The sequence below is a fragment of the Ursus maritimus genome, unplaced genomic scaffold (genome assembly GCF_017311325.1).
Source record: "Ursus maritimus isolate PB19 unplaced genomic scaffold, ASM1731132v1 scaffold_5, whole genome shotgun sequence".
Taxonomy (NCBI): domain Eukaryota; kingdom Metazoa; phylum Chordata; class Mammalia; order Carnivora; family Ursidae; genus Ursus; species Ursus maritimus.
This window is the reverse complement of record NW_024426663.1, coordinates 39,960,060-39,978,551: the sequence shown is the minus strand read 5'-3', so window position 1 is coordinate 39,978,551 and position 18,492 is coordinate 39,960,060. Positions and strand designations below refer to the sequence as shown.

The window sequence follows — 18,492 nt, the reverse complement described above, 5'->3', positions numbered from 1 at the left end:
TTTGTAATTTCAGCTTTACTTAATTTATTGGTTGTATCTAACCGTTTATTTGGGTTAAGTCTTTATGATTTTCTCTCTCTATAAAGTCATATCATATGAAATAGACAATTTTACTTGTTTCCAATTCTGATATCTTTTATTTACTTTCCTTGCCTGATTGCTTTATTTAAGACTTCCAGTACTAAGTTGGATAAAAGTGATGAGAACGGGCACTCTTGTCTTTTTCATGATCTTAGAGGAAAACCTTTCAACTTTTCATTATTGAGTGTGATATGATCTGTAGACTTGTCATATATGGCTATTATGTTTCAAATATGCCTGATGTATTAAGAGGCGTTCATGCTGTTATATGCCAACAAACTGGGCAATCTGGAAGAAATGGAGAAATCCCTAGAAACATACAAACTACCAAAAGTGAAATAGGAAGAAATAGAAAATTTGGACAGACCCATAACCAGCAAAGAAATTGAATCAGTAATCAAAAAACTCCCAACAAACAGAAGTTCAGGGCCAGATGGCTTCTCAGGGAAATTCTACCAGACATTTAAAGTAGAATTAATACCTATTCTTCTCAAACTGTTCCAAACCAAAAAAAAAAAAAAAGGAAAGGAAAGGAAGGAATACTTTCAAACTCATTCGACAAGGTCAGCATTACCTTGATTCCAAAACCAGACAAGGTCCCTACTAAAAAGGAGACTTACAGGCCAATATCCCTGATGAACATGGATGCAAAAATTCTCAACCAGATACTAGCAAACCAAATCCAGTGGTATATTAAAAGAATTATTTACCGTAATCCAGTGGGATTTATTACTGGGCTGCAGGGATGGTTCAATATTCACAAATCAATCGACATCATATACCACTTTAATAAAAGAAAGGCAAAGAACCATATGATCCTCTCAATAGATGTAGAAAAAGCATTTGACAAAATATAGCATGCATTCTTGATAAAAACCCTCCAGAAAGTAGTTATAAATGAAAACTACCTCAACATAATTAAGGTCATATATGAAAGACCCATAGCTATATCCTCCTCAGTGGGGAAAAACTAAAGCTTTTCCTCAATGGTCAGAGATCATTAGGACTGGGTACTCTATTCAGTAGCAGATGAGGCTATGAATAGCTTCCAGGCCCTGGTAAGGTTTCAAGTGCAGACACAGGGGTCTGTAAAACTCATTTCAAAGGCCTGAATTAGGCTTTTGTGTGCACTGAATTTCCTAGACAGGTGAGGGCACTGGTTTTTCTCTGTAGACAGGGGAAGCCATAGCTATGCTCTGTGTTCTAGTGCCATTGTATATAGGGCTATTGAATGAGCTTCACAGCTTCCCAAAGGATGTTTTTAGGGTTCCTGGTCAGACTGGCTGAAGGCTAAATTCAATTATGAGCAAGGCTACAGTTAGCTTTGGTGTTGTGGGGGAAAGAGCTCTGAAGTTCTTACAGCTCTGTGTTGTCTTAAGGAGAGCCCCAGGCAGTTGCATGGTGACTCAGTACCTTGCCTGGGTGGCAAGGGGAGGGGCTTTCTCAGGCTATTAACAATTTCTCAAACAGGAACTCCAGTTCAGAGGGGCTGAGAGGTACCCTCAGCTTTGCCTATGAATTTATTCTCCTCCCAGTGCATAGCATACAGGAAACCACTATTCCAACTTCTGGCTTTGCTCTGGAGGCAGTCAGCGCCCCTTATCTCACAGCTCAAGTGTGGCTGGGCTGCACTGCATCCAGCAGTTGTTACCAGGCCTTCTGGCCAAATAAGTCTGGCAGTCCCTCTGCACAGCTGGCTGTGACTCAGAGCCTTGCCTGGGCATGGGCAGTGGGCAAACCAGGCCGTAGGGCTGGCCTCACTCCCCATGTAAGCACCTTAGCCAGGCAAATCCACATCGTACCAAGTTCCCTGGTCAGAATGCGTCCCTCACTTGGTCCTGCCCATGAGCAGAATTGCTATTTGGGATCACTCCTTGGCCACTACAGGTACGAACTTGTTTTACCAGGATCCGTGTGCTGGTTATCGCAGGCCCCGCCCCTCTTCTCTGTCACAGTGACATTCTCAGTGGTTGAGCCGCGGCACCGATTTCCCTGCGGTCTCCGTGGTGTGAAATCAGAGTACAGGATCCCACAAAATGACGCACAATACTGGGGGTCTGGTTGTCAGTCCTGGGTTTTCTTTTTTCATTGGAGGCCCTGGGAGTTCAGGGGAGAGCGCTCTACACGGTGCTGTAGCGTCCGGGGTGAAGTGCAATGCAGTCAGTGTGCAGCCATTCTTCTTGCCCTCGAATAGAGTCTGTCCTGGTCTCTGAGGTGCAGGGGAGCGCTTCAGCCCTACCTCTGTGCTCAAGGATTCTCTCAGTGGTGTCTTGTTTTCGAAGGTGTTTGTTCCTCTTGTGAGGGGAAGCAGGAACAACCTGTGTCACCATCTTGGTCAAATTTAGTTTCTTTTGACTTAAATGTAACACATGGCTATTTTTTTTTCTTTCTGCATTCAGAATATTTGTAGAAAAAGTTTTCCGCTCTCTGCTAAAAACGCTTTTTAAAATAAGACACTTTTAAGCTCAATTTCAAATTGGTTGTGATTTCTGTAAACTTTTTTTTTTTTTTTTTTTGCTGCTTCCTTTGAAAACTGTGTCAGGTTGCAGGTGTCTAGGAGTTAGGATAAGCACCTCGCAGAGACAAACCGGTATTGAATGTAGATGGCTTTCCCCCACCCCATATAAGAACTCTGCTCAGAAATCACTTGCTATAGCATGGATTTTAACCTTTTGGATTCCATCCGAAGGACTTTATCATTGGAGAAATCAGAATGCTCTCAGTACAAGACTTCTTCATTTACACCACGCGCCTTAAGTTAGATACCACTTTATTCTGACAGTTTTGTACTACTTTTTCAAGGACTACTTTCTCCACCTTCCAGGTGTTTGTCATCAGTTGCACCCCCCTTCTTTAATTTTAGTATATATCATGGTGATACTGCACCACAGTGGATCTGCTTGTCCACACTTCAGGTTGGAAGATAGTTCTGCGAATTTTCCCTAGTTGACACTTAACTGTCAGTTAAAAATTTTTCTAGCCTAAATTATGCAAAGCTCAGATGATCCTCAGCCCTAACTATGGTTTATTACCGGTTTGTATTCCCAGTTGGTGCCCATTGTCATGCCATAAGTGCCTTCTCTGCTAGAGTTATAGATTGGGGTCATGGTCATAATACCTAGCTCTTTACGGAAATGAAGATAAAGTATGAGAGTCTGGTTATCTAAAAAGAAGATCCACTAATTAGGCTATAGAAAAGCTGGGATTGTTTACAGAGGAACTTTTGCCCAAATAAGAACTCAAAAGTTATTTAAGGTTTTATTTAGTTATTTTTTTATTAAAAAGCAGCAACAGCAAAGCTCAGAGCACTAACTCTTCCTAGCTCTTTGCTGTTTTAATAATTTACTTTATGTAGCCCTGATCTCTGGAGAGAACTCAGGATTATGCAGTTACCATTGAATTAGCTTGTTCATAACTTGCAATAAAACAAAAACACCTCTGTTAAAATTAAATATAAAATGGAGACTGGACTTGAGAAAATCCTGAGCAGACAAAACCATTTAAGTCACATAAGCGTCTGTGACAATTACAAAAGAACTTTATCTCATGTATTTTTAGGAAAATGACTTACCACTTTAAACCTATCCCCTGCCATCTGGAAATTGCTACTGTAATAACCAATCATTGTAAAGGTTAACAGCTGCTTCACTTTGATTTTATAAGTCATCCTGTAACTTCATGCCCCTGCGCTTCATATCCTTATTTATTTTTAAAAGCTCCCAGTTTGTGAAGTGTGTCCTATGCACAAAAAATCTCTTACTACTATTTGTTAACGTGGTGGTTTTACTTGTGATATTTCGACAACTTAAACCAAAGCTTATTCATAAGTAAAAAGGAGGGAGATGTTCTGTCAAAACTCATCCTGCTGAGACTTATCTTGATTTCTTCCTTTCATACTATAATACAATCCACACAGCCATTGTATTAAAGTCAACAATAATTTTATTATAGTTTAAAGCAAATTAGGGTAAAAGTTAAACATAGTTTTGATATCAGAAATTGGGTAGTGGAGACAGTGTCGTTCCTATTAGAAACAGGAAGCATTTAGGAGAGAAGAGGTCAAATAACCTGTCAAAAGTCACAGAGCCTTAGAGCATTTCACATTATTCAGTAGCGTAGTCCAATTTGAAAACATGATTCTACTTACACACGTTCTCTTTGGTGCATTTTCCATTCCTTATAATCTGGAATCATGCTCTTCTCTTACTAGGTCTCCAAAATTTCATAGTAAATTCAGATTCATACATTTATTCTAGAAATAAATAGCTTGTATTTTATAAAATAATGACCTCTAGACATGTGCTAAGTACTCTTCCCAGTGCTGAGGATTGAAGGGTGAGAAAAACCTGATCTAATCTGACCAAGAGTTGGAGTCTGGTGCAAACAATCAAATAATCTCATTAATTACTTATTCATTTGGGGGAAAAAAAGGCACTTTTAGGCTGGGGAGTGAGGATAAGATGAATGAGCTAATATGGGAAATGTTTAAGAATGAAAAGGTTGGGGGAGGAGGAAAATTAGGCAGATGGAACGTAATACTTAGTTTCCTCAAGTAGGAGAGAGCATGGGTTTTCCGGAGTGGGAAGGAGGCAGAGTTGTTGTACGTGGAAGGGAGATGAAAAAGCAGAACGTAATGAGGCTGAAGAGGCGGGGATAGCACGTTCAGGTTTTCATCTTTAGACAGAGTGTTACGGCAAGAGTAAAGGGAAGGTTTTGAAGAGCTACAAACAGGAAAATGTCAAAGTAGAATTTCATTTATTCAAAAAGATGATTGCAGACACAATAAGGAAGCTGGAGAGGAGCAAAAGGGAAGCAGAGAAACTAGTCACATATCTACTGCAAAGGTCAAGAAAGATGATGGAAGCATGGGCCAGGTGGGGATGGCAGAGAAGACGAAACAATGGCAGAAGTCAATGGTGTGTAGGTATTAAAACTGAGCAGATTTTAGGACAGTTGAATACTTCTCATAGGTTATATATTTATGATGAAATAGGCACTGTTAGAAGTATAAATGAATAGATCCACTTGGGAAGGTAATCAGTATAGAAAAAAACCCTGACATACCCAAGGCTTATGTGGACATAGAGATGTTTACTAATGCAGCCGTTCCTTCATAGTAAAGGCAATTACCTACACATGCAAATAGCGTAAGGACTGAATTATGATTCAGTTACCTCCATTATACCTTTCTAAGTTTTAAGTAATTTCTTACAGTGAACATGTCTTAATTAGAAAAATTAATTTTTAAGGGCCCACTATCTCATCAGCTATCTGTAATAGTATGTCTTATTTAAAACATCACACTTTAGTTTGCAGTTTTCAAGGACTGGGTGGACACTAAAGGAAAGTTAAGCCTTAAGGATGAAACCTTGCTGAGAATATTTTATTAGCCATAAAACAGTAAGCCCTGATAAATGAGTATCTCCTTTTAATGGCCCAATTTGCAAGGTCTGAGATATGCAGTAAGTATATGTAAAACATTCATGAAGGTGTATGAGTACCTAATAGATTTAATGGAAAAAGCCAAATAAATGACAATTTGGGCCTGATTGAGCTCTAATTCTGTAAGGATCCCCCTCTCAACCCTCACCCTCCCTGAGGTGGGTACCAGATACGAACTATTCATTCAAGGAAAGATTTTTTTTTTCCTTTTGGTTTGTATCTTGGAGCTCTTTTTTTTTCTTTTTTATGTTCAGTTACCGGCGTAGAGCACATCGTAAGTTTTTGTTGTAGTGTTCGATGATTCATTGGTCCCGTGTAACACCCAGTGCTCATCCCACCACGTGCCCTCCTTCATACTCGTCACCCAGTTACCATTCAAGGAAAGGTAAAGTTGAAGTACACAGTCTGGCTGTGAGTCAGCAACAGGAAGAAGGCGAGGGGCCTGATACTGCACACCGTGCATACGGCATTGTCTCTACTGAGCATTTTTATATGGCTCTAGGGAGAAAATAACAGAAAAGGAGTTAGTTACATACACAGAATTTCTACTGCGTATGGGAGAGCAGAGCATGCAAAGGAGCACTACTTTAAACAGTAAGCCCTGTCAAATTCTCTTACTTGAGGACTGTTTATCTTGAGGACGTATATGTGATGGCTACAACTGCGGGGCTGTAGAAAAGCACGCAAGTTCTGTCTCCTCAGTCTCTTAGTGATCGCCTAGGATGCCCATCCCCTGCCGGTGGAACGTGTCTTCTATTTCACAAGTGACTGTGACCATGAGGAAATCCAGTTTAAAGATGACACCAACCTGTGGAGGAAAAAAGAGCTTAGAGAATTACAGAATAATGGAACTGATGACTTGTTGAATATTTTTATTTTCTTTAAACTTAATTATATCAGCCATGACATTCCCTTAAGGGTTGAAGCCAGACGGAAGTAGGCACATTGGTGCTCATAACTGAAAGTATTTTGAGCAGTCCCCACATAGATTTATTGACTGGAATGAGAATCTGAATTGCCTATGCACGTCTTGCAGGGTCAGGATTTTATAGAACACATTTTAGGAAATGCTTTTAATCACAAAGTTTGTACTCTGAAGTTATACCATTATTTAACCACTTTACAGTATTTTTTTACTGTTATAATCAATCTACAGTTACCAGCCTTTTGTTGTTTGGCATTTTCATATATGCACATCAGCGACTTTGTCCTCATAATAAATTTCTAATACTGAATTTACTTTATTAAAGTAAAACTGATAGATGACACTGTACAACAAAGTAACTTGGTATTTGATATAAACTTCACATCACAAGAAAAAAATCTGGACGTATAGAACGTGACAAACGTTAACTAGATTATTATGGTGATCACTTCACAGTTTACAAAGTAATGACCACAATAAATCTACTTACTCTCACCATCCGTAGTTCTTGAATTTGTATTTTTTGTGGTAACAACTTTCAACATCTACTCTGTGAGCAACTTCCACGTAGGCAATACAGTATTTTTAACAGTAGTCATCATGTTTTCCATCACAAGCCCATGACTTAAGTATTTTATAACTGAAAGTGTCTACCTTTTGACTCCTTCACCCGTTTCACCCACCCCTGTCTCTGGCAACCAGCAATCTCTTCCTTGTATTTGTTTTTAAACATTACACTTAGAGGTGAGATCATAGAGTCTTTGTCTTTCCCTGCCTTTGTTTACTTAGCGTATTGTCCTCATGGTGCATCCATATTGTCACCCATGGAAACGTGTCATTCCTTTTTAGGGCTGAATAAAATTCCATTGCATGTATGTGTATATCATGCTTTCTTTATCCACGAATCCATCAGGAGGCACTGAGGGTGCTTCCGTGCCTTTGGCTGTTGGATACAATGCTGCATTTAACATGGGCGGGCTTTTATCATTTCAAGTTAATATTTTCGTGGTTTTTAGACGAATACCAAGAAGTGGAGTTGCTGGATCCTAGGGTGGTGGTTCATTTATTCAGCGGTGGCTATCCTGTTACCCTTCGTGGCCACAGCAAGTTACACTCCCACCAGTGGTGCACAGCGTTCCTTTTTCTCTTCATCCTTTCTTGTCTTTTGAATAATAGTTGATTCTAACAGATGTGAGGTGATACCTCATTGTGGTTTTAATTTACGTTTTCCTGATGATTAGTGACGTTGAACATCTTTTTGTTGTTATAAGTTGTATATTTTGGCAAAGCTGCTTATCAGATACGTAAGTCACAAGTATTTTCTTTCATTCAGTAGATGGACTTTTCATTTTGTTTGCTTCCTTTGCTGTATAGAAGCTTTTCAGATTGATGTAGTCCCATTTGTTTTCTGCTTGTGTTGCCTCTGCTTCTGTATCAAATCCAAAAAAAAAGAAAAAAAAATCATCACTATGACCAATGTTAGGGAGGTTACTGCCTTATGTTTCTTCTGCAAGTTTTATGGGTCCAAGTCTTTCATTGTCTATCCATTTTTAGTTAATTTTTGTGTATGGTATAAGATTCTTTCAATCCATAAGCATAGAACATCTTTATATTTATTATGAAATGCAGCATTATTTATTTATTAATGTTTTCAGGGTTTTTTTTTTTTATCAATGTGTATTAGTTTTAGTATTCCTAGGTATTTTTTTAAAATCCTAGGTATTTTATTATTGTGCAATTATAAATAAGATTGTTTTTCTTATTTTCCTTTCTTAAAAATATGTAGAAACACAAGAGTTCTGTATTTTGACTTTGTATCCTACAACCTCACTAAATTTATATTCTCTAAGAGTCTTTTGGTGGAGTCTTCAGGGTTTTTAATATAATGGATCATGTCATTTGCTAAGAGTGGAAGTTTATTTCTTCCTTTCCCATTTCAATGACTTTTTTTTCTCTTGACTTATTGCCCAGGCTGGGACTTCCAATATTCTGTTGAATAAAGGTAGTGAGACTGGGCATCCCAGTCTCATTACTGATCTTAGAGGAAAAGTTCACTGCTGAGTATGATATTAGCTTTGGACTTCTGATCATGGCCTTGATTCTGTTGAAGAGCATTCCCTCTATGCCTACTTTGTTGAGAGTTTTTAATCAAAAACAAATGTTTTTTTAAAATGCTTTTTGTCGACTGCGATAATCATCTGGTTTTTATACCTCATTTGGTTAATAGGATGTACTATATTGACATTTTTTGCAGATGCTGAATCATCCTTACATCCCTTGAACACATCACACCTGATCACCAGGTATGTTCATTATAGCGTATTGTTGAATTCACGTTGTAAATATTTTGTGGAGAATTTTTGCACCTCTGATGATCAGAGATCTTTGCCTGTAACTCTCTTTTCTTGTGGTATCCTTGTCTAGTTTTGGAATCATACTAAAGCTGGCCTTATAAAATGGATGAAATTTTCCCTCCTCTCCTATTCTTGAAGGAGTTTTAGAAGGAGTGGAATTAACTCTTTTTGAAAAGTTTGGTAGAATTTACCAGTGAGGCCATCTGGTCTAGGACTCTTGTTTGTTGGGAGGTTATTGATTACTGATTCAATCTCCATACTAGTAATGGGTCTATTTCTTCATGATTTTTGGAAGATAGTAAGTTCTTAGGAATTGCTTCATTTCTTGTAGGTTGTTCAATTTGTTGCCATAAAATTATTTGTAGTAGCCTTGTAGGATGCTCCTACTTCTATGGTATCAGTTGTGATATCTTTCATTTCTAATTTTATTTGAGTCTTTTTTTTCCTTGATAAATCTACCCAAACGTTGATGGATTTTATTTCTTAAAGCAGCAGCCATTGGTTTTGTAGCTCTTTTCTATTTTTTTTAATTTCATTTATTTCTGCTACAATCTTTGTTGCTGCCCTCGAGATTTGTTCTTTTTCCCCTTACCTGAGGTACAAATTAGGTAGTTACATTTGATAAATTTTTTTTCAGGTAGGCATTTATTGATATGAACTTTCCTCTTTGAACTGCTTTTGATGAATTCTATAAATTTTGGTATGCTGGATTTCCATTTTCACTTGTCTCAAGGTATTGTTTTTTTTTAACTCAATTTCTTTGTTGACCCATAGGTTCTTCTGTATATCATGTTGTTTAATTCCCACTGTGGTCAAAAAAGATGCTTGGTAGGATTTTGACCTGCTTAACTTCAGTAAGACTTGGTTTGGGGCCCAGTGTATGACTCACTGTACTGGAGAATGATTGGGTACTTGAAAGAATGTGTTCTGGTCTTTTCAAATGGAATATTCTGCACATATCGTTTAAGTCCATCTGTTCTAATGTGTCTTTTAAAGCCAATGTTTCCTAATTGATTTTCTGTCAGGATATTAAAGTTCCCAACTATTATTACATTGCTATTTCCTCTTTAGGTCTTAACATAGGAAGACATAAATATATAAAATCTTTTCTCGGATTGACTCTCCTTGATGTGATGCAATGTCCTCCTAACTCCTTACTTTAAAAATTTGTTTTGGGTAAGGATAACTACCCCAATTTTCATTTCAGTTTGCATGGCAGATCGTCTCCCATCTCTGGACTTTTAGTCTTGTGTTCCTTCAGTCTGCAGTAATTTTCTTGTATGCAGTATATGGAGTATTATTATCATCAATTCAGCCATTCTTTTTAAAGTAATTATTCATAGGGATATATTTCTGGTGGTTTGTTTTCTGGCTGTTTTGTAGAAACTCTGTTTCTTTGTCTCTTGCCTTCTTCCTTTGTGGTTTTATGACTTGAGTGCTATGTTCAGATTCCTATCTGCTATAGGTTTTTGCCTTGTAATTTCGAACAGTCTAAGTCGATAGCAACTTAGAATGTTTTTCACTAAGGCTTTAACTCTCATCGCCCCCGCCCATTTTGTTTTCTTGTCCGATTTTACATTTTTTAATTTTTACTAACTGATGTAGCAATGTTGGGGCTCAGAGCAAATGGTCAAGAAAAAATAAGAGGTCTAAAAGGTGTTTTTATTGGGGGCGCCTGGGTGGCACAGCAGTTAAGCGTCTGCCTTCGGCTCAGGGCGTGATCCCGGCGTTACGGGATCGAGCCCCACATCAGGCTCCTCTGCTATGAGCCTGCTTCTTCCTCTCCCGCTCCCCCTGCTTGTGTTCCCTCCCTCGCTGGCTGTTTCTATCTCTGTCAAATAAATAAAATCTTTAAAAGGTGTTTTTATTAAAGCACAGGACCTGTGGGCAGAAAGAGCTGCACTGGGGCTGTGAGGAGTGGGCAATTATACACTTTCAAGGTAGGAGGAGGTTATGGATAGCACAAACCTCCAAGATAAAGAGCTTTCTAGGACATTGAGGGGGCTAGTTATTGTTAGGAAGATGTTATTACTGTTTAGTAAACCCTCAGTCATGTGAGACCCTACAGATATGTATCAGGGGGCCACATGTTTGGAGGATGATTGTTAACATATATCTTGAGGATAGAGATAAAAGAAGTTTCTAAAGGGATTTCCATATGTTTAAAGTACTCACAGGATCCAGGATCCTGGGGGTCAGGATAATATTAAGATTGCCTTTTGCCCTTAGCAAATTGTCAACATCGAGGCAGCTGAGCTCCCAGAGGAAGGTCACTCTGCCTGCTTTAAGGACTTGTCAACGGGCTGGAGGCAGTAAGGAAATTTAGTTTGTTCTTTCGCCTTTGTTCCCCACATCACTAACTTTCTCTTTTTATACCAACTTTATAAGTGATTAAATCCACTACTTTTAGTGATTATTTACCTTTACCAGTGAGAGTCATACTTTATTTTTTCATTACAAATTACACCCTTTCTCTGCAGCTTAAAGAACTCCTTTTTATATTTATTGTAAGATTGGTATAGTGGTAATGAACTCCCTTAGCTTTTGTCTAGAAAACTGTTTAGTGTCCTTAATTTCTGAATAACTTTCCTGGGCAGAGTATTCTTGGTTGGAAATTAAATATATCGTGCCATGCTCTTCTGGCCTGCAGAGCGTCTTCTGAAAAATCTCATACCTTATGGCAATTCCCTTGTGCACAGCAAGTTGTTTTCCTCTTCCTTTTAAGAGTGTCTCCGTGCCTTAAACTTTTGATATTTTAATTATAATGAGTCCTTGAATAGGTCTTTTTCTATCTTATTTGGTTCTAGCTGGGCTTCTGTTTTCTTCCTCAGTTTAGGGAAGTTTTCAGTCCTCATTTTTTTTTTAAGTTAAGTTTCCTGCCCATTTCTCTATCATCTTCTTCTGAAACTCCTGCAATGTGAGCACTAGTCTGCTTGGGTAATTCCGCCTTTCTTCTGCTGCATCTGCTCTACTACTGAACCCCTGTAGTGTGTTTTTCAGTTCAGTTATTATATTTGAGCTCTGTGACATCTTGTTGTCACTTTCAATTTTTCACGGTGTTCATTCTTCTCCCAGCTTTGGTGAGCATCTTTTTTTCTAATGTTTCATTTGGAACACATTTCTCTATTCAGATTTCTTGACTCTGTGTTGGTTTCTGTGCATTAGATGAAACGGCCTTCTTTCACGGTCTTGAACCCTGGGCCTTGAGTAGGAGGTTAACCTCATTATTTCACCCTGCCTCAGCTCTTGGTTGTCTTTCAAACCTTCGTGCATAGCCAAACAAACAGTCAATTTCATTTTTACTACTTCCCAGGAGTTCCGTGTGTGTCAAAACTAGTCAGTGTTCTAAAGGAGGGGTGGGTGGGGATCTTAGCTCCTACGTTCAGCTTGATTGATTGGAATTCAGGCCCTTAGGAAGCAGCTTTTAAGGAATGGAAATATATCCAATCCTCTAAGACCACAGTGAAACACCACTGGCCACCAGAGACAAGCAATGTAGGAATACCCACAGGGTGGTAGTCACAAACTGTAACGAAGCTCCTGCATGTGTGCCAATCCTGAAGTCTGCCCCTAAAGCCAGAGTTCCAGGACAAGCGACGAGGCCTCTTTCAGCGAAAGGCTGGCGACGTGTGTTTCAGTCGGTCTGTGCGGTGCCCTAGGGGTGGTTTACACCCTGGTGGGACTAGAACACATATGCCCATAGCTGTCAGATCCAGGTGAATAGGGGGTGTTCCTTGGGTGGCAGCTGCAAAAACCTGGGCACCAGACACATTAAAGAACTTTTCTCCAGGAGATACTAGTGCCAAGGCAAGTGGCAATGGGAGAATGTGAGGATTGTACCCACTTTGCAAGGTCTCTGTAGAGTTTTTATTCAGCGCTGGTATTTAATTAGAAGGCAGTCCCTCAGATCACTCATAAGGTCATAGGCCTCTTTCACTGAGGACTGAGTTCCTACATTTGTTGCTTTTTGTATAGCGAGGGTAGAACGCTGACCGTGTGCTTTAGCAAGTCAGAAGAGGAACAGGAAGATGCCGACCAGCCTTCACCCCTGTACAGTATGGCAGACTTACGCTTTAAAATTTGCAAATGAGTCCTTTGCATGTAAAATCTAAGTGCTTTTCAAAGGACTGTTTCTGTGCTGGGCGCTGGAATGTGTGAGTCTGTATACAAGCACTTTAAGGGCCGTGACTTAGTTTACCGCAGACCCACAGATGTCCTGGATGTGTGTCCTGCTGGTTTTCAAAACCAGATGCTTTGGGGGACGCAGTTGGGGTGCCTAATGTGGGTTCCCATGCTGGCAGTGGGGTTTATAGAAAACCTGTGTCTCAGCCTTTCCTACCTGCTTCTCTGTATTCCGCCGCCACCAGAGGACATTGTTCCATAGATGGCTGTGGAGCTGGGGTGTCCACTGGAGGAGGTGAGTTTAACATTTTCTTGCATCACCATCTTGAACCAGAACCTAGAGGTGGATTTATTAGATTGAAGGATATACAGACTTTCATGGCTTGTTGAATTCACATCTTTAAATATCAGGAAAAAAAAATTGGACTCTAGGACTAACTAAGACCATTAGGAATTAATGTTGAGCTGAATTTTGCTGTCTGTCTTAGAAATCTTAGTCTCCAATGACTAAGTAGTAACCAATTGTGAACTATTGCACCATGAGTTCTTTAGATGGCAAATTTATGAATCATTTTTGCTAACAAATTGCAAGAGAGAGAACATGAGCTTATTTGACCTTTAGTAAATCTCAATAGAATAACTTCTACATTTAATGCTGATAACCTCAAAGACGGGTCTATCTTAATTGAATTGATAGACTTACTTAAAATACCGAATTGTGTTCCACGTGGATCCTCTTTTAAGAGCCTTTTTGCTCCCTGTTGTCAATTTTTGCCGGAGACACTGGTGGGGAAATCTAGACTGGGTGGTGTTAGGTCCAGGGCTGCTCTTCTTGCTCCTTGATGGTTAGGGTAGGAGCAGCCATGATGCCTGAGGCACTGAGGACGGTCTGGAAGCCAGTTATGCAAGCCACACCCAAGGTAGTGCAGAAAGAGAAGGGGGAGGGGGAAACAAGGGGCAAAGTGCTGCCAGAAGGCCGAAAAAGGGTTCCTGGTTCTAGAACTCCTCAGCTCCAGCAGAGGAGCAGACGCTGTATTTTCCTGCCAACTGTGGGGAATAGGCAGTCCCTGTGGGGCCAGAGAAGACAGGGAATTTCCCCGAAACAAAGGAGTTTAGGCAGCTGCTTGGGAATGTTCATGAAGTCCGTGTCCTGAGGTAGACTAACCACAGATAGCTCCAATGATAGCCATTAACCTGGGCAATGAGTGAGGGAGAAACCCCCACATCTATTAGAGACTCAAGAGTCCCCTTTGTCTGGGATGGCCTGTGTTTCTTCCAGTAACCTGGGTTTACTCGGAGGAGGCCTGTTTAGATAATTATCCAATTATGTCAGGAGGGAGTTTACTAGCCAAACACATTCGGGCAAACCAATTTTGCAAGGCCCTTAAATTGGGGTTTTGGTGTAGAGCAATGAAGGCCTAGGTCGGAGCAATGGGTACCCTAGGTCCGTTGACCTTTTCCTACTGCAGAGATCTAACTGATAGAACCCTCTGAGGCCATGCAGCATTACAGGAGATCAATCCTTTCCGAAATTTTGCAATCCAAACTGTTTCCAGTGGATTAAAAGGCACCCCAAGGGAGAGTCCTCGGGAACTGAAGAAAAGAGAAAGTCCATTACCTAGAAAATCCCCGACTCCCAGGTGGTGTCCCACGTGGGATACGTCAGAGGTTCCTGGTGTCAAAGTGACGTGAGGTGTCCCCCAAACAAAATCGCTATGTCCACTGCCACTGATACAGACCCTTGTAGGAGGAAGGCCAGCCCTCCCCTCCACTTCCCCATCACGTTTTAGACTGCGATGGGTGCTGGTGTATGTACCGAAATACCATGCCTTGAAGGTCATGTCTTCTTTTACCTTGCGTTGAAGAACCTGCCATTTTTAACCTATAGAAAACACTAGAAGTTTTACAAGGGGAAATCATCCAATTCTGTAGCTTAAGTAGTTAGTAGAGGACTTGATGGAAAACAGTGGAAACAGAAATCTATCATGATCTAAGCAACACTCCAACACATGTAGTCTTTCTACTAGGAACTCTTCCTCTGTAAGCGTCGCTTCGCAGATGCAGCCCCCAGTAAGGATAGACTAAGTAGGGGCGGGGGGGGGGGAAGGGAGCTCTTCCTCCTTGTTGGGTCTAACTTGAGAAGCTAAAGAGCTAATTTCAGGAGCCGAAGGAGTCGTACATTCCCCTTCTTTTTCTTTAAAGACGGTTGAGGTGTCCTCAGTATGTAAAGGGGCCAGGGCGGACCTGACTAGACCCTACATAATAAGGGAAGCAAGCAGGCACCTTTTACCTTGTTTATGGCAATGTTTCCAGTTCTTTCTAATTCTCTCCCATACTTCTAAATCTTAAGTTCCTCGGTGAGGGAACCATGAGTTCTGTTCAATAACCTCTAACAAACCCTGAATTTCGTCCTCTGTCACAAAAGCCCCACTCACCTTAAGGTTTTAAAGCAACTCTTACAGGCTACCATTGCTACTATAAGTGAGAAACAGCTCCTTAATATATTGTCTCTGTTTGAGAGAGAGGTTTGCCCCAGATCTGGAGTTCTTTGAGAACTTTTAATTCCGTAAAAATACCCAAGCCTGAAACTTCCCCGAACTCGGTCTTGAGCCGATGCCCACTTACTGCACGCAGACTTCTCGTTTTCAGGGGGTCCATATGCTGTCTGTTACAAGATGGTCACGTCAGGGTCACCACTTGCCGGGAATGGCCAGCAATCCCTGTACCGATGGATGAAAGATTACTCCAGACTTCCCTGTGAAAGAGAGGAGAAGGTAAGGGGGTCAACGCTCAGAGGTGAAGACCCTTTGCTCTCCTGTGCTCCCACTTTTATTGGTCCTTCAGGATACTCACAAATCCTTATCACTGTGTCTCGAGCACATGATGTTGACAAGGGGTCTTACTGAAAACTGGGAGGATCTGTTCATGGAAAAGATACGAAATGCTAATTTGGGCGTGCTCTCCCAGTTCTGCTAAACATAGCCTAAGGGACAATGCCTGCGTCTCTTAGATCTCAGGGCAGCTGCTTGGGCTAGGAAACTTTCGGGAAGGCAAGTCCGCGTGGCATTGCAACGGCAGAGAGGTCACGCAGGCCTCGGCGTTCCAAAGGCCTATGCCCTCCTCCGAAACCTTCCCTGCCCGCAGCGGCCTCCACGTTACGTTTTAGCGAACCAGCTATTATGGCGGATTTCATGCTCTGCATTAAACCCAGCAGGGCAAATTTTGACCAACAGGAGGCTACACCTGGGAAAGAGCTAGCAGTTAACCTTGCCTTCTTCCTCCACCCTCCACAGTGGCTCCATGCAAACACGCTAGAGATGTCCATCCTTTGTGACTGGGCATTACATTTAACTTTCTTACAGCATAGTAAAATGTGTAAAAAAAAGTATCAAGGGTAAAGATCTATTTAAGAGTGTCGTATTTGTTCATAGTCCATCTCTTTGTTCTGTAGAAGCAAAATTTATAGAAATTGCATTCTCAAATAATGTATACGTGCAAGTAAAATCCTGAGTTTGGAACTTAGAAGGCGTAATTTAATCAAATTTGAAAAGTAACCACTGTCCTAATTCTAGTCAGACTTCATAAGCTCAAATCTACTAGATAACGGAGAAATTTCATTAAGCTTTGATGTTTACCTAATATGTTTATCATCATTATTAGCCTTATGAGTATAATTCAGTATTCATGGATGCAGAATAAAATTTATCTCATTTTTAAAGCACAGATACCCCTAGTTGAAGAGAGTATATATTTCTTGATAGCAATTCTATACTAGTTGTGAGTTTTTAGCTTAATTGTCTACAGGAGTGGCAGGAAGACCAGTAAGAGCCATGACGTGAATTTTCCCATCCCCTCCACTTTGTGGGGAAAGCTCTTTAGAATTTGTGAGAAATATATTATTTTTTCCTTTGTCCTGCATTTCTGATTAGAAACCTTGTTCAGCTGTAGTACAAGACCTCATTATAGTCCCAAGTGGGGGTTGCTTTTCGCTCAAGTCATTGGGAAAAGGTCAAGATCTAAGGACTTCTGACCTGTGAGGTGACAGATTGAAATAGCATGGAAGGGCATGGCTGTCTCTAGAGTGCTTCTCTCAAAGACTCTTCTTTCAAGACCACTGAGAATATAAACAGTATCCTAATTTACGTTGATTTATGTTTATACACCAGGTAAAAGGTTTATCAATAGATACCCTGCTTTCAACTGCTAGAACAAGTGACTAATATCAAACTGAAATCTTTTTTTTTTAGGTAGTTTCAAACTATATTGGCTTAAATTCTACAACCCTGTACAGAATTATCACTTCATGTTGAAAAGACTCAGAACTATTTACTGAAAAATAATCTCGGCTCAGCTCTCATGCCTCTCCCTTGACAAATCTCAAGGAAAAAGATAAATGACCATTCTCAAAAGGATATAGTGTAAAAAGAATGTAGCACTATCATTCATTCACTTACTTGCATTTATAATTTTGAATATTGACATACAAGCAGCATTACAGAATACATCTTACTGTAGCTTTTTCACTGAACCAAAGATCTGTCTACCTTGTCCTCAAAACCAGCTGTGAGGATTACTATTACTGTCATTGGTAAATATTTTTTTGTGGAATTAAGATTTACTCCAACGTATAAAAAACATACTGAAAATGGCTACATAGCAATCATAATTAAAACATTTGGGAAGGTAGGTAGAGTGGTAATTTTGGTGGCTTATATTTACAAAAAATGAAAGTATCATAATCCTATTTCCTGTGTTCTTTATATGTCAGTATCTTGAATTTTTTTGCATGGGCCATTCTAGAAGCTGGATAATGACTATCTCTAAAATATTACATATAAGTAATGTATTACATGTAAAAATCCAAGAATAAAATAAATTAGGGTTAGTAATCAAATTGAGTTAAAAGTCCCCAGTACTCTTGAAAAGTAATCTCCTTTTTATTTTCATAATAATATTTCTGTTAGTCACCATACAGTACATCCCCGGTTTTTGATGTAAAGTTTGATGATTCATTAGTTGCGTATAACACCCAGTGCACCATGCAATACGTGCCCTCCTTACTACCCATCACCAGTCTATCCCATTCCCCCACCCCCCTCCCCTCTGAGGCCCTCAGTTTGTTTCTCAGAGTCCATAGTCTCTCATGCTTCATTCCCCCTTCTGATTACCCCCCTTTCTTTATCCCTTTCTGGAGGGAATAATGCTAAGTGAAATAAGTCAAGCAGAGAAAGACAATTATCATATGATTTCTCTCATCTATGGAACATACATAAGAAGTAGGAAGATCGGTAGGAGAAGAAAGTAATCTCCTTCTAATTTCCTCAAAGACTCCAAGAGACCCACAAGAGAGGATTTTTGTGGTCCCTTTCCAAAGAAAACTTCAACACTCTCAGCCTAGCCATCAGCTTGGAAATTCATCAACCTTGTTTTTAGATGAAACGGTAAATTTATGAGGTGAGGACCAACATTTTATGGTTTGCCCCGTTGCATAACCTGGCATGATCCCTTTAAATTATGAACTGGGACCATGTATAAAGTACATGACAAATGATTACACACTGTCTCTAC

General features: G+C 40.0%; 1 long non-coding RNA gene across 1 annotated transcript in view; it reads left to right on the top strand.

The window, feature by feature from the left end:
- Positions 1 to 15,618, top strand: part of LOC103663641 — a 132,632-nt gene extending 117,014 nt beyond the window's left edge. Inside the window, exons 2-3 of the long non-coding RNA XR_568831.1 lie at positions 8,703 to 8,751; positions 15,559 to 15,618. This is a non-coding gene — a long non-coding RNA (uncharacterized LOC103663641). The remainder of the gene's footprint in view (positions 1 to 8,702; positions 8,752 to 15,558) is intronic.
- Positions 15,619 to 18,492: the final 2,874 nt, after the last annotated feature.